Here is a 15406-nt window from a genome sequence, read left to right as displayed (position 1 = left end):
GAATCTCATTCCTTGTGCTTCAAGGTACATATTGTCAGGGCTAGTTTTCCAGAATTGTGTAGTGTGTGCTTTACTGAAGTTTTCTCTAAAGTATCTGACTTTTAAGTTCTGATTATTTGAAAGACAGTACACTTGAATAAATGCATCATTGCATTCATTTTGCATAACAATCCTTGTTCCCGCTATTACAGCTGTATAATAGTATTTAATACGTTTTACGGGGCCTTATATTTATGAAGATCAAAGTATTTTGCAGATATTTTCTATCTTTATACTTCTAGCAACCAGATAAGTATTTTTGCTCAAATCTAATCTGTTACACTGTGTCTTCTATGGCTGCTAAACTAAGCATGAGATAGTTTGGGGGTAGATGAGTATCTGCATAGGTACTTCTATGAACTATTTATAAGTCACTTGGCATAGTTATATGGAGTAAGGACATTTTGAGAAGAGTAATGGGTAACATTGTTTATTTGCATGTTTGCTGAGCTTAATATCCTACATACACTCTTCCTGACTATCTGGTTATTTACATAGCTACCACTATGAAACACAGGGTTATCTCAAACCATTAACTAGGTTAGCCTCGTAATACTACCTGTAGGTACAAAAATAATATTAATTCTCTATAGATTGAGAAATGAGGCAGAGACTATTAATCTGGCAAGAAGTCAACAGTACAGCAAGAGCTGTACAGCTGGAGTATATCTCTTAAAGCACAATGCAGTGTCTAACCTAGTGTGCCATGTCTTCTTCTTTATACTTGTTAAATTACCACTGAACCTGTGACCCCATAGGAACGATGCGTTGAAGCAGTGAAACTCTGGCTATGAAGTCAGTGGCAATGTCAGAACTGGGGCAGGGAGGAAAACACGTCAGAACTCTTCCACCATTTCCCAATTTCATTTTGGAAATAATCCTTTTGAAGACACACACACACAGTTCTAGTATATGGATTCTGGAAAAATAACTAAGGTATACTTTTCTGATTAAAAAAAATATGTTAATTACTCCTTGGATTGCACAAGTGGTGAGCCTCCAAAAGATACAGGTAGTAAAATAAGAAGCAAATCTGAAGTGGTATAAATCTTTCTTCAGGTCTGTTTAGGTCTTTCAACACCTACATGCAGACCTGTGGAGAGAAAGGCAGTATTCAATTCAGCTCACTGGACTGAACTTTGATGAAAGAGTCTCAGCTGGCATAATTTACATGTAGAAATGCTAAATGAAAGTGCAAATTGCATCAGTTTATGCTCTTATTTCAATCTCTGTAGCTGTTGACTGACACCTGAGTTTAGGTTTTGGAAGATGCTGCTTGTATATTAATGAGATAGCATAATATAACTTTGTAGTAGGTTCATTCCTTTCTAGTGTCTCTGAAGTAATTCTTCCTTGCCTCAAAAGGCTTTAAAATGAACATTACATCTCCAGCCACGCAAGGTCCTGTGCCAAGTAAGGCACAGGAGATACCTTTCAGTTTTGAAACAGCACGACAGGGCTATTGCCAATGTGGCAGGAGGTGAAAAGGTCCTGTGTAACTATGCAGTGCTTGATGTTGCTATTGCAATTGCAGACATTTCTCAGTAGCCATCAATCATACAGAGAAAATCTCATAAATACAGAGTAAATGGGATTATTGTACCAGTACTGTTAGTTCTACGCAGGCTTTAGGACTGAAGAAATTACTGGGAGTGCTTGGCTGTCTTAGGTCTCTGGTTGTCCTTAACTGAGTCCTCTGAGCAGTTATCTGTATATGTGGGGATTCATAAAGGGATGGAATGAAAAATCCCATGGGGGTTGGAGAGGAGGGATACATCAGGGTTTAAAATTGAGGTGATGTTTAAAGGTGATTATCGCTACACTAGCAAAACTTTTCTAAAAACAAGCTTGGAGGCCACAGTGAAGACCCCTGAGTATCCCACTGACTTATTTTCCACTCATTCTTATGTGCTTCTTGTTCTTAGCTTTGGCTGACTGACAGAAAGAGGAAGATGCATGCATCTAGTTGTTGTATGGTTGCTACACAAATTCATAGATCCTTTTTCATGTTTTTCTAGTATGAGGCATTGGTAGTCTGCCTACCAAAGAATATGTACTACCTTTGGAGATTAAAAAAACCTATTGACGCAGTTAATAATTCTGTTAACTGATTTAGAGAACTGCTGAAGTAGCAATGTAAGTCCAAGTACTTCTCACCCCTTCATGGATACATAAAGGGTGATATTTATCTCCAAAGTCTTAAACACACACTGCATTGTATCCAAGAGCTTCTAAAGAACTTTTGAATAAGCATCGTAAGTCTAATATGACATAAGTGTTAGCTTCATTTTTCATATGAGAAAATGGGATGCTCAGATTTGCCTGTGGTCACACCATGGCTCTGGAATAGAACCAAGAATTTTCCCAGGAGTTTTAACTCTGCTCTGTAGTCTGACTATATTTTTTTCCAGTATCATTTGCCTTCTGCGGTTTTTCAGATTCACACAATTCTCGAATGTTCACCCATCTCCCTCTGAGTCATGTCCTAGTTGTTCTTGTTAGAATTTCTCAGGACCCAGCTGTGAATATCACTGAGTAGCCTTATTTTGCATTTCTCAGAAAACTAGTAGCTAGAATGGTTTTAGTTGTATATGATGTGTCAAAATGTCATTCTCATTCTTGCAGCAGCACTCTGAATCTTCACAGCTAGTCAGACTGGTGTAGGGTCCTACTTAGCGCGTGTTTTATGACTTAAATAGCCTGGATAGATTGACCCTGTGGCACAGGTCATGCTTACAAAATTCTTTTTCCTTTCACATTATAAATAACCATATGGAGTTTTTTATTTTCTTTATATCTCAGGGTACAGGTAATAAAGAATAGCAGTATTAGTGTTCTCATGTTCTCATCTTTTGCAAGCAATCTGTGTGTTTTCAGTTACTGTAAAGATTTGAGGGGGAGATTGTGGTTATTGAAAAAAAAGTTATTTTTTTTCCTATGGGGATGAGAATTTCTTCCAGTCCCACATAAACCCTTGCAGCAGGTGGTTGCTTAGAAGAATATTAGAACAAATGGATAATGATTATCCTAACTTTGTGCTGAAGTTCAGCTGGTCTCTTTTATTTACATGTCTTTTTTTTTAATTGGCTAAATTTAAAAACCTCTTTCATTAACATCAAGGGTTCTGTCATGCATTCTTAATTCCCATATTCTCATATACTGCGTGTTCTTGAATTTTTAAGCTGTAAACCTAATGTGACTAGCAACTTTTTTAAAAGAGTGAGGTATTAAGGTGCAGCCTTAGCAATTATAATGCATTGATTTGATTAAATCTAATAATAGAAGCTCCAGTTCATAGAATTCTATAATAATGCTGATTGTTTCAGTGACAATAATTTTTATCTTGTCTCTGTTTTTGATGTGTGAATATCTCTTCCTAACTGTCATGTCATGTCCCCCTTTTGACCTCAAGCTTTGGGAGCAGAAATTGCCTCCTGTTTTATACAGTTTTACTTAGCACTTAATATTTGTGGACTCCTAAGTCTGACCAGGAAACTGTTGTAATGTAATTTCCATTCTGAAAAACAGAGATAAATTCTGATACTTAAGTTGTGATGAGCCCAGCTGTGGCAGATTAAGATACAGCTGCAGTTGCCTTCTGCCCACCTGCTCTATCCCAGTAAAGGAGATTTCTGCCTTCCTTGGTTAGCTGACTGGAACTGGGAGTGTACTGAAAAGGGAATGAACCATCCCCTTTAAATGGCATTAAGGAGCAGGGAGTGTATTTTCTTTTCTTGGCTGTCCAGAGTCCCTGCAGTAGTGTACGGAGTGTGTTGTGGTTTGCCAGAGTGAGATGTTATGACCGAAAGCTGGGAGTGTGTGCTTCATGCTCTGTATGTGACGTGAGTGCATATGGAGTGACCCGAAGGTACAGCACCTGCTGGGACAGTGTGGCAGACTTGGGCAGTGTGGAGGCAGCTAAACTTGACCTAGTCTCATCCCTACAGCCCACAGAAGGAATATACTGAACTGTCCTTAGAGCCACATTAGGATGCGTTTCAGAGTGACCAGATTGGTTCACTCCAAAGAAGCTTGGGATGAACTAACATCCATAGAAGGTGGTGTGTAATCAGGGTACAAAACACACGGGGTGAAGCAGGAAACAAAAACAAATATCTGATGCTGTAGATGTACCCTTAAGGCTATCCAAAAGAACTCTATGGGGCTGGCAGACAGGACACAATCTACAAAAGGCCACCTTCCTCAAGAATTGTAGCTGGAGGCTGAAGAGGGTTCCCCACAGTGTCAGAGATGGCAGTAGAGGCACATGTTCAGGCAGCTGGGTGTCACTCATAAAGACACAAGCAAAACCTCACAATTTCATTGTTACTGTCATTATTTTTTCTGTCCATTACCATCTTGCTATGTAAGGCTAATGCAGAAATTGACTGTTAAAAGCATGGAAAAATACTACTGGAATAAAAATAAAGAACGCTGTGTAGGAGATGACTATACAGAGGGCTATCTGGAGCAAGCCCACTTACATTTAATGAAGATTCAAAAATTTTATAGCTGCTTTAGCAAAAGGGCCCTCTGTTTGTTCTGCTTCTGCTAAAGAGCAATACAGTAGAGTCCATGAATGGGGCTCATATGTGTTCCTGTCAAACTGTTTTACTCCAAGTTTACAATATTGAAAGGGGGCTTTACACGCAGTATGTAGGAACTTCCATGAAGAAATAACGATTTATGTAATTATAATTATTTCTGTTCTATTTATTCCTCAAGTATTGCTCTGACTGTACTCCCAAGTGTTTTTTCCTGCTGTTTTTTTTTTTCTTTTTTTTACTAGAACTATTTCTTTATTTCTTTTAAGGTACAGGAAGGAGTACTTGAGGTCCCAGGCTCAGTATGTTCTTTCTTTTTTTCTCAAAGCCTTCCAACCGGATATCCCATTTTCAAAATAAATACAGCATTTTGTTTTTGGAAAACAGGAAGGGCAGGCCATGGAATGGATAGCAATAAAGATTGTTGCTGAGATTTCCAAACTTGGATCTCAAATTTTAGCAGAAGGTGTACAGAACAAAAACACAAACCTTCCTCTTCAAGGTTTTTAAGGAAAAGAAATTTTTGCAGGAAATACTAGATGGAATCTGTTTTCAGTCTTTTGTATGCAGATATATCTTACCCCCAAACAATGTCCCTTTAAATAGAGACTAGCTTGTAAACATGAGGAGAATTCTTTCGTAAACTAGGTTTAGATATTAAGTCTTCTGATCTGTACATGAATAAAACCTAACATTTTTTGTTACACAGCAAGCAGCCAATGCATCTTATTCCTATGTTTGTGGTATGGGTTTTTATTTTTTTTTTTCTTCTCCTACTACAACCATGGTGCAAAAATTTAATGAGCCATCTGCTGAAATACAGTTTTCCTCTGTAAATCAACAGGGAAAAATTGCAGCCTCTTTCTCAGAAGAGCTATTCCTTAAACATGTTCAAAGTGATAACTTCTCATTTTAGTGACAAACCTTTTCTTTTTTAAATTCCTTTTAGATTTGTAGAGTCCAAGAAACAGCTCTTGAAAGATCTATATTCTTTACAAATGAAACTGTTAGGCATCCTTTTACACAGACAAATTTTGTCTTCAGCCATACCTGTGAGAAACCCTGTCAAGATTATGTATCTGGCCAGCTCCCATGCGGAACAGCCTAGTGCTCTGCAGATTTCTCAGAGGAAATTTGTGGTAGTGGCGGTGCTCCAATGTTAATGGTGATTTTGTTTAATGACATTTTAATAACATCACTTGTTATAATGCAGCAACTGTTTTAACATTTAAAAGCAATTGAAAATATCAGTCTAGGTTAAGCCCTTGTTTGATTATAGGAGTTTTTCTACAACAGAATACTAGGTGTGGCATTACAGGGACATATTTTCAAAGTCTTTTATGAGATTTGAGAAATTTCTTTGTGGCTGAATGTTTCCAGTCTGATCAAATCAGAGGCAAAGGATGACATTTGATAAGTTAGTTGCTTTTTCATTAACATAGATATATTATGCTTATGCCATACCTGCAGGCTGCATTAGAAACATCCTTTCCTTGCAGTCTGCACAGAAATATATCTCAGTATAGCTATATGGATCTTGGTACATCCTCAGTTGTATATGCTTGGGCGTTTCCTTGCCTTGCAGTAATGATAGTCTTTACCAGCAGCCTTGTTTCTCAGGAATTTATGAGGATATTGCTACTTATCACAGTGCCTCCATTTGGGTTATCGTTTGTAATCCCAAACCTCATCTTGTGAACAAATCTTGCATGTAAAAAATTTTAAAAGTTTACTACAACTAGGATTTTCTCCTATCTCAGCCAAAATGTTTCATTTTTTAAAATCTGGGCTTAGATAAAAAAACAACCAACAAACAAACCCAAACCAACCACAAAACCAAACAAACAGGGTCTGATATGGAAATACCTCTACAAGCCTGCCTGTGCTTGTGATTACCCTTTTGTTTGTTTGTTTGTTTTTTGTTACTTTTAGATATATGTATTTCTTAAAGTAGGTTTCAGGGAAAACTTGCCAGTTTTGTTTGCTGGACAGAATTCCTTAAGTCCAGTATGGTGAGGTCTTCCTTGCTCCAGAAATTGTTGGGAAACAAACAGTAGAGGTGTTTGATAGGTTTAGGTGGTCCTGAGAAAGACGAATGAAGAACTGCAGCTTCTACTTCTGAATCAGTGTAATGAATACTGCTAATTATATTACTGATATTACTATTGTAAAGGAGAAAAGAATTGCTTCTTTCTCCTGTTTGTAACTGCTAACTGATTTATGAACACATTAACTATTTGGGGATGTAATTTGGTTTCAAGGCATGTCAAAATGATATTCTAGATCCACTGAATGCATCTGATTTTGCCTAATGAATAAATGACAACAAAAAAATGCTCCAGCTGGTGATCAATGCTGCTTTTTCAGCAACTGCTCCTGTTGCAATGAGACAGCAGGGAATCTCAGCTAGCTGCTGTGGCGTGGTTTGATCCAAACCCAGTGCAGGAGGTTTGTTCATGTCAGATGATGCAGTCTGAGTGAGTCTGAATATCTACAGAACCTGCTGAAGACTTGTTAATATTATATTTCTTCTATTGAGATGTCACCAGAAATAGAAAGAACCAGACTTGTGATGTGGATTTACAAAGAATAATGGCAAATTAAGGATTGCCTTTAAAAGGAAAAGATTACAGATGGGAGAGAATCCCTGAGGTTTTGCATATCCTGAGTGCCTCACGCATCAGGGAAGAGAACCTTGTGCACAAAGATCTAGTGAAACATCAAAGGGAGAGGCTTTTATTTATAAATTTGTCTATAAAATATCATTATGCAATAGGAGGAGATCAAGGCGATGCTCTGTTTGCATCCATGCGTAGGCATTAGGCCAGAAAATACTATAAGAGGTCTAGGAGTCTTTGAGCCCAGTGTACCCTGAATCTCTGGGTAGCACTAAATGCTTTGAAGATAATTATAAAACCAGCATATATATCAAGCTATGATGTCTTTAAATGAGGAAGTTGGAAATGTATTGTAGTTTTGTTAGCTTCATTAGAACTAGAGTATTTCTTCCTGCTGTTTCCAGTTCCATCAACTGAAGATCTAAGCAAACACTGTTTTGTGATATGAGCTTTGAGCTTGTAATAAAGAATTTTGGAACTGTTGCATCTTTATTCTAGAGTACTCAGCATGAGCTTCTTCATGTGCATCTTTGGCCATGACTTTGTGTGCTGAAATCATAAAACAAAGTTGTGTATAAATGTGATGAGAGGTATTCTGCACAAACAGTTACTGGGTGGTATTCATGTCAAATGAAGATATTTTATAGCTTTGAAACACAACTTCAGTGCACAAGTCAGGAAATGGCTCTCTTGTGCTTCTCTATTGTTGAACTGAAATTTGAATGTAGAAAAGGTTGATTTAATATAATTATTTTCAGCCTATACATCTATAGGTTTTACAGTATCAACAGAAATGCTATTGTAAATAAGTCTGTGACAGAGAGCTTTCTAAAAAGGTGTGACTGTTATCCTCATTCTCTCCGTAGTATCTCTAGCCCAAAATCACCTGCACATTGCAACTGCTGCAGAAACAGACTGGGGATGTGGGAGGAAGAACTATTTCAAGATGCTGCTTAGGGTATATGAGAGAGAAAAGGAAACCTTTGCAGACTGCTTTTTTGTTTGGTGATTGTTGGTTTTTATTTGTGTGTGGTTTTTTTTTTTTCTTCCTTTTTCTTTCTACTCTGTCCTTTTCTTTCAGGGATGGTTTGAATATTAACAAAGAAAAAAAGGCACATTATTTTGAACTGATCTTTATTTGACAGTAATTAGCAATGTCTTTAGCAAACTCTAATGCCCTTTTGGAAAAAAACCCAACCCAATACCTTTCCATTCTGTGTGATTAGAGGAGCTGAATAGCAGTATGAAGAGAGAACAGAATTGTTTTCCTTTCACATTTGCTATATCATGGAGGAGAGGGGAGCTATTTTTTCTCCTTTCTGGTGACACTGTGAAGAAACTAACAGAAGAAAGTGGCTCTTGCTGGTCCCATAAATGCAACAGAGTATATAGAAAATACAGCTTCTAGCTCAGAGTTTAGTAATCCTTAAAAGGTCTGTCAAGATTGCTATAGTCTATACTAAGCTACCAGTAGCCTACTGGAAATTCAGCTTATAGAGAGTGTTATATTTTGGTATAATGTAAACCAGTGCTCAAAATAGTCCTGCTGTACTGGCAAAAAATGATTTGCTATTATATTTCAACTCATGCTATGTTTGTGGGGGTTTTTTTGGGGCCACTTTCCTGAAAATTAGGTAGTTCAGAAAAATCTTAAGTGTAAGCCTAAGCCTCAGAGATTTTTATTGCAGCTCCCATTGCACTGCTGTTGAGATCAGGTCCTGTTTTGTAGCACTATGTGATGGGAGGGAGTGTGCTAATTTCACATGATTGCTTTGCAGTAACACGGCAGTCAGTATGAAATGTGTACAAGGAGATCTGGTACCTTTCCAGGTCAGAGGATGGCTGGTTATTTGGTCCGAGTCATGACATCTTCCAAGTCAGTAATGAGGGCTGCAGTTCACAGCAGTGTGTGGGAAGGCCTGATGGAAAGGAGTAGAGTAGCCAGCAAAAGCCCAAGAAATGGGGTTAGGACCGGTGTTATCTGTAACAAATATTTGCCAAAGCAAGTCTCCTGGGTTGTAGTTTCACATCATGGGAACAGTCCCTTAAAAAACACGGTGACTGTTCCAAGCTCAGTAGGATTTCAGCCTCAGCTGAGCTACTTGCTCTTCTCAGCTGAGTCACCTCCACATCCACCCCCTCCTTTTGCTGCAACTAGAGGGCAGATGGTTGTTGCTGGAATTAGCTAGGCACTGTACCACCTGCTGCAAGCTTCTGTATGTTCATTATCTTTGCAGCCATCTTTTCACAAATGAGGGGGAGGAAGGGCTAGAGACTTCTTTCATGCTGTGTTGCACTATGTAGTATCTCTGAAGAATGGGGTTCCCTCCCCTGGTCTCAACAGGTATCATGCTGCTTCGCCCACTGAAGAATGGACCAGAAAGCAACAATGTGAGAACAGAGGGCTGCCTTTAACCCCATATAGGAACACGATGGAACAGAATTCCACAGTAGCATCAATTTAGTGGAAAATAAAAGTGCTCCAGACCATCAGGCATCGCTGTGACATCAGCTCCTTTTGCAGCATCACTTTCTGTTACTAACTGGCAGTTTTAGGGGACTCACTGTGTGGAAGCATGGTGTCCCATTCTTGTCATTAAATGTTATGTAGCGAGCAGAGATCCTGGTGATCATCAGACAGAAGTGGCAGCAATACTTACCTAATATCTGGAAGTTTTATGCTTGTGTAACACCATGACATTTTAATCCTTATCCTCCTGGACTTGCAGGAGTAGTTTCTAGATGGTTGTTTATAGAGCAAATATATTAAGCTAACTTGTTTTTTTAATGTACTGAGTTGTTGTTTGCCACTCTTTACAGCAAACTCAGCTTTTCTGATCTTCACATGTTCCTTATCATTTACATTTTATTCCCATTTTTCAAATAGAAATTTAGGCACAGAAAAGCCAGTTGCCTTTTTGGGAATTTAGGAACTACAGTCTTGCAGGTCAGCTCTGAATCCACAAGATTTCATTGCCTGATTACAGAGCTAGATGGGAGCAGTGCTAATTGTAGGCGAGGTTTCCTTGAAATGAAAGTATTAAGATGTTGCAGTTCCTTCCCTCCCTCATTGCACCTTTATGGATGGTATGTGTCTTAGCTGAAAGCAATTGCTACTTTATCAAACTGTACAGATTTATCTTTGAGCAACTGCCATCACTATTCCAAAAACATACTTGACTTTCTAATTGCAGATTGTTAAGGAATAATGTACAAACTATGTTACGACCAGTAGCCCCTGCTTCTGATCCCTGGACTGAGCTCAGAAAAGTAATAGTTAATCTGTATTATTATTCTCATCTTCTGTTCTGGTGACTTGTTTGGGACACGCAAAAAAGAATGAAACTGCCTACCATCTGAATCTCTGCAGCAATTTCTTGGTAGTCAAATGTCTTATTCTGTATTAGCGGTGTGCAGAAATGCTTAGTAACATGCTTACACTGACAGCAGGAGACACAGCTTGTATTATATATATTGTAGCTTTTAATATTTTATCCAGTGCTCCTGTGTAACTGGAACTCTTACATTTGTGGTTTGTGGCTTTGGAGTTACAAATTACATGGCTTAAGCTTGCTATAGGTTGCCAAGAAGTGTTTGTAGCTTTGGTTGTATGGAGTAGAGGTTCTGCTAAACATTCATTATGTAATTATGGAGGTTTATTGGCTACAATGATTCAAGTGAAACATCTCAGTTGCACCTTTGTGTCTCTCAGCCTTTCCACAGAGCAACCAGCTTTTCTCACAGTCCTTAGCCCTTACAGTGAGAGGTTAACAAATTTACAGTTGCAGCTCAAACAGTTGGCAGTTTCAAGTAAGGTCCCTGGTAATTCAGTGGGGGTTTTATAGTATGTCTGACAAAAGAAGAATTCAAAGCTGGGACAGGTTTAGTAATCCCTGATTTCTGTGTTTTCTGCCTTAACATTAATTGATCTTTGTAGCTATCACAAGCTTTTTTTTTCTCTTTTTATATCTCAGAATGCTGCTTACTGCACAGGCAGATGGTAACTTTCATTCCTCTTGCCAAAGAGCTTATAGTCTAATAGATAATGCAGCCAAAAGGTGTGAGAAAAAGCAAAGGGTAAGAACATTATTTACAGAGTATCACTTATCAGGATAGCAGCAGAGCTAGAACAGAAGCACTACCTAAGAGCTGGGTGGGAAGGGCATCACCAGCTTCGGGATATACAGAGAATGTGCCAGCCCAGGGCAGAACTCGGGCCTTCAAAGCTTTCAAATTAAATCCTCTCATATCTCCAAAGAAAATCAAAGGAAAAACAATAATTTGCTGAAGGTTAAGGATACTCAGCCTTTTCAACAGAAAATCAAATACAACCAGCCTCCCTTTGGAATAAGGTGGACTGCTGAGTTCCTGACCTCTTGTGGTCAGTTATGACACTGGTATTTTAATTTATGGGTGGATATTGCTATCTTAAAATTTGAATTCCTGGCCCAAATTCAAGAGTAGATAACATAGGCTTTTATTTACCTGTATTCGATCTCAAGAGGGAAAGTTATTCTTAAAAAGTTTTTGAGTGCTGTGAGCTGTTTTATGTGGTTTCCCTCCGCTGTTGCCTACCTGTGCCATAAACCTTGTAAAATACTGGAACCACTCCTATAAATGCTTATACCTAACCTTCCTTTGGATTAAAAGTTTTCTTTTTCCACCGAGACAGTAGATAATAGCCCCACTGAGTTCTCTTAAGTTTGTATGTGATGAGATGGGTGTTCGTCTACATGAGGAATATTATGTTTTATTCCCAGAGAGTATGGGAACATAGTTGCAGTCATCTTCTTTCTAGCAGGATAGATGTGGTCATGAACTATTTTCAGTTTCTAGTAAAACAAATTCTGGTTGCAATACAAGGAACCTTCTGTTTTGCACAGTCTTCTGCAGTTTGATACGTTCTTCCTATGGTCTGAACTTGGTGAACGTAAGGAGGCACTGATCCCAAAGTGTTGCAATCAGGAGGAATCACTGAATCTGAACAGTCTTTAGACTGATACTCACCTACATCAGGCTGTCTTGGAGTTCAGGTAAAGAGAAATCAAACTGTAGAAAGGACTGCCTGAACATTGATTTCCAGTACAAAGTAAGTTTATTTGGAGACTTTATAAACATACAACTAAAACTGAAGGTCTGACTAAGTACTTTTAAATTTTACTTTTATTGGATAATTTTAATAGTTGAGATGATCTCTAACAAAGAAACAATGATTAAGCAAAGTCCGTTACTACTTTTGATGAATATCTTCTTTTTTTCTAGAGCAAGATGCTTTCTTCTTGCATACTGAAACACCTTCCCACTTTGCATCTGTTATTCTTAACACCAGTACTGTTGATATAAAAAATAATGTGAAAATAATCATAAGATTTAAAAAAATCCCTAGATTTTCAGACTTGAAATAATTAAAAATCCTTGGTTTAAAATCTTTAAGTATTTGAATAAATTGGTACAAATTAATAAAGAACATCCATGAAAAACAAATTTTCATGCAAAATTGTTCTGATCAATTCTGAGTCTTCAGGGCAAAAAGAAAAGTTTTCTACTAGATGCTTCATGTTTGTTACCTTCTGGCACCATTACCCACCAAAGATCTGATGTCATTCCCCAAAACCATCTGCTGTCATACATCTCCCCTTAGCCTGGAAAGCTCTGCAGAGAACAGCAAGAAATGGTGTAGTATAGCCGCATGATATCTACTCAGCGTACAGATATGTTTGTACTATTCAGTGTAGAGATCTGTTCATCTGAAATGATGGAGATGGAAATAAAGAGGATCAGGAAACAAGACCTGCAGGTGTTTTTTCCATTAAGACAAGTGGAAACAATACCAATTTTCCTGCATTGCTCATAGGACTTGTCTGCTATGCAGAACAGCCTCAGTATTCAGCTGTTCACAGAGGCGGACAATGAGCTACATCTTGTGTTGAACTCAGGAACGGGGCTCCAGGACAGACATTCAGTAGGAGCAGCAAAGGCAATCACTATACCTAGTCTTAAATGAAAGCTTGATTAACTTGTTAACAGGATTATGTACAGGGGACTGCACTCAGTGAACCAATGACGTCCTTTTCAATCCTGTGTCCCCAAATCATGGAGCATGTGTCACCAGTAATTGCCAAGTGCTTACAGAGGTCACAAAAATGCTTGTTAAAAATAAACTTGTGATGGCACACAGATTACATAATGACTATGTCCATGTCAGGGGCTGTAAAGACCTGTGTCACTCATGACTCTGCCACTTCAAATCAGATTCCATAGCAGTATAACAGCACTTAGAGAGTCTCTGGGAGAGATGAAACAGGAATTGCCAAGAATATTGTGCTTGAAGAATTCATGGTTTGTATCTTTACACAGTTTGACAAGGCCCAGACTCCCTTTTTTGGGTGTTTCCCCAGTGAGTTGCCTTTCTTCTCCCTTGTGTAGTATTGAAAGCAAGGACCTGCTTTCCCACAGCCACTCGCCACGTTCACAAGGTACTTCATTTCAAGTTTAGGAAGATGTTTTGAGGGGAGTGAATGGGGGAATTCTGGCTGTGCTGCAGCTATTTTCTGGCAGTGGAGCTGACCTAATGTGGCAGCAAAGCTGCTGAAAAGTTCCCAAGGGGAATACTGTGGCTTGAGGAACATCATAGTGGGTGTATGTCAGATTGATGTCTGCAGGAGACATGCCGATGGCACATCGTACACGGAAAAGCACATTAGACATTGTCATACCTGATTTGTTCCCCAGTACTACAGTGGTGTATAGGATCAGCTGTAAACTCAGTGCTCATCTGTCCCAATAGGCTGCTTGATGGAAAAGCTTGGTTTACACAGTGATATTTACTTAATTTTGATACCTTTGGAAATGAAATGAAGGTGTTAGGAAACAAAGGTAAAGTCCTCCAACAAGGATTGGGCCTTATTGCGTGTGTAGATTTCATAGTGCTACAGAAGCGCCAGAGGCTTTCCAGGACTGGCACACTGTATTGCCTCATACTTGCAAAGCAATATGCAAACGCTAGAACTGTTAAAAAGCCACTTGACTCACAGCTGCTCCTCCACTTGACATTTCAGTTGAAGACCAAGATTAGGAGCAGCATATCAGAATACCTGTATTTAAAATCAGGTGACGCTCTACTGGTGCCACTTACAGATGGCTGAATAACTGTCAGCTGAGTAGAGAAGTCTGACCATCAAAATCTGTTTTCAGCAGAGGTACATAGAAGTACCTTCATGAAACTATTCCTTGCAGTCATATTCACAGTGGATCTATGTGACATTGCTGTGGCTTATGCATGTTGACCGAGTTCTGTGACAGGAGAAAGGCTTTATGGTTGTGAGGAATTCCAATAGCTCTATGGAAGAAACTTCTTTACTACTTCCTCGGTCAAAAAAAACCAAACAAACCCAACCAACCACTAACCAACCAACAAAAAATGCCACAAAAAACCCCACACAAACCCATCTAGCTTCTGGGAATATGAAAGTACATCAGAGTACATTTTGAGTAATTCTTCTCTATTCTAGCTAGATATTAAGGAACAGGGAGAAAATAAGTTACAGATTTTCAAAATTACATTATTTTGCATTATTTAGCTTATGGCTTGCCTCATTTTGTTGGCACTGTTTGTGGAGGGAGATAGCAAATTAAAATCATAGAACAGTGACATTAGACAGATTCTGTCCTCTGAAGAACATGGACAGCCCAAGACAAACATACAGGAATCATTGATTTGCCAGTGTTTTGGTTTGAACCCCTATCAATAAACAGTGTAGTAATTAAACTACAGTGGAGACTTCTGAGATTTTTACTAGTTTTTTGGTTCATTGTTCATCTTGCGTAAGTGCATGTCAGCTGACAGTTACAGCGTAGACTCCTGTGGTATTCCCCTCTACTCTGATCGTCCGATCCATCTTCTCAGCATAATTTTATTCCATGTAATCATCCTTCCATGCTTTTCACTGCAGAACTCTTTGAGTCATACTCCTTCTAAAGACTTCTGCTTCCACATAGTTTGCCAGCTCTAAGCCATCTTGGCCAGCAAGCCTTTGTGCTTCTTCCAATCTCTAACTATGCTGCTGTAGAGATGAGACAGCATACTAGATTTGAGACATTGTGTTCCTCCCAGGGAAGCTCTTTTTCATATTCCTTGTTTCTTAGTTTTTCTTGACCATTCAAAAGACAGAGCTGCTCTTTGTACACAGCACAGAGAACAGCCAC

Source organism: Falco peregrinus, chromosome 13, assembly GCF_023634155.1.
Source record: "Falco peregrinus isolate bFalPer1 chromosome 13, bFalPer1.pri, whole genome shotgun sequence".
NCBI lineage: Eukaryota > Metazoa > Chordata > Aves > Falconiformes > Falconidae > Falco > Falco peregrinus.
The sequence above is the reverse complement of the archived record's forward strand: the minus strand, read 5'-3'. Positions refer to the sequence as shown.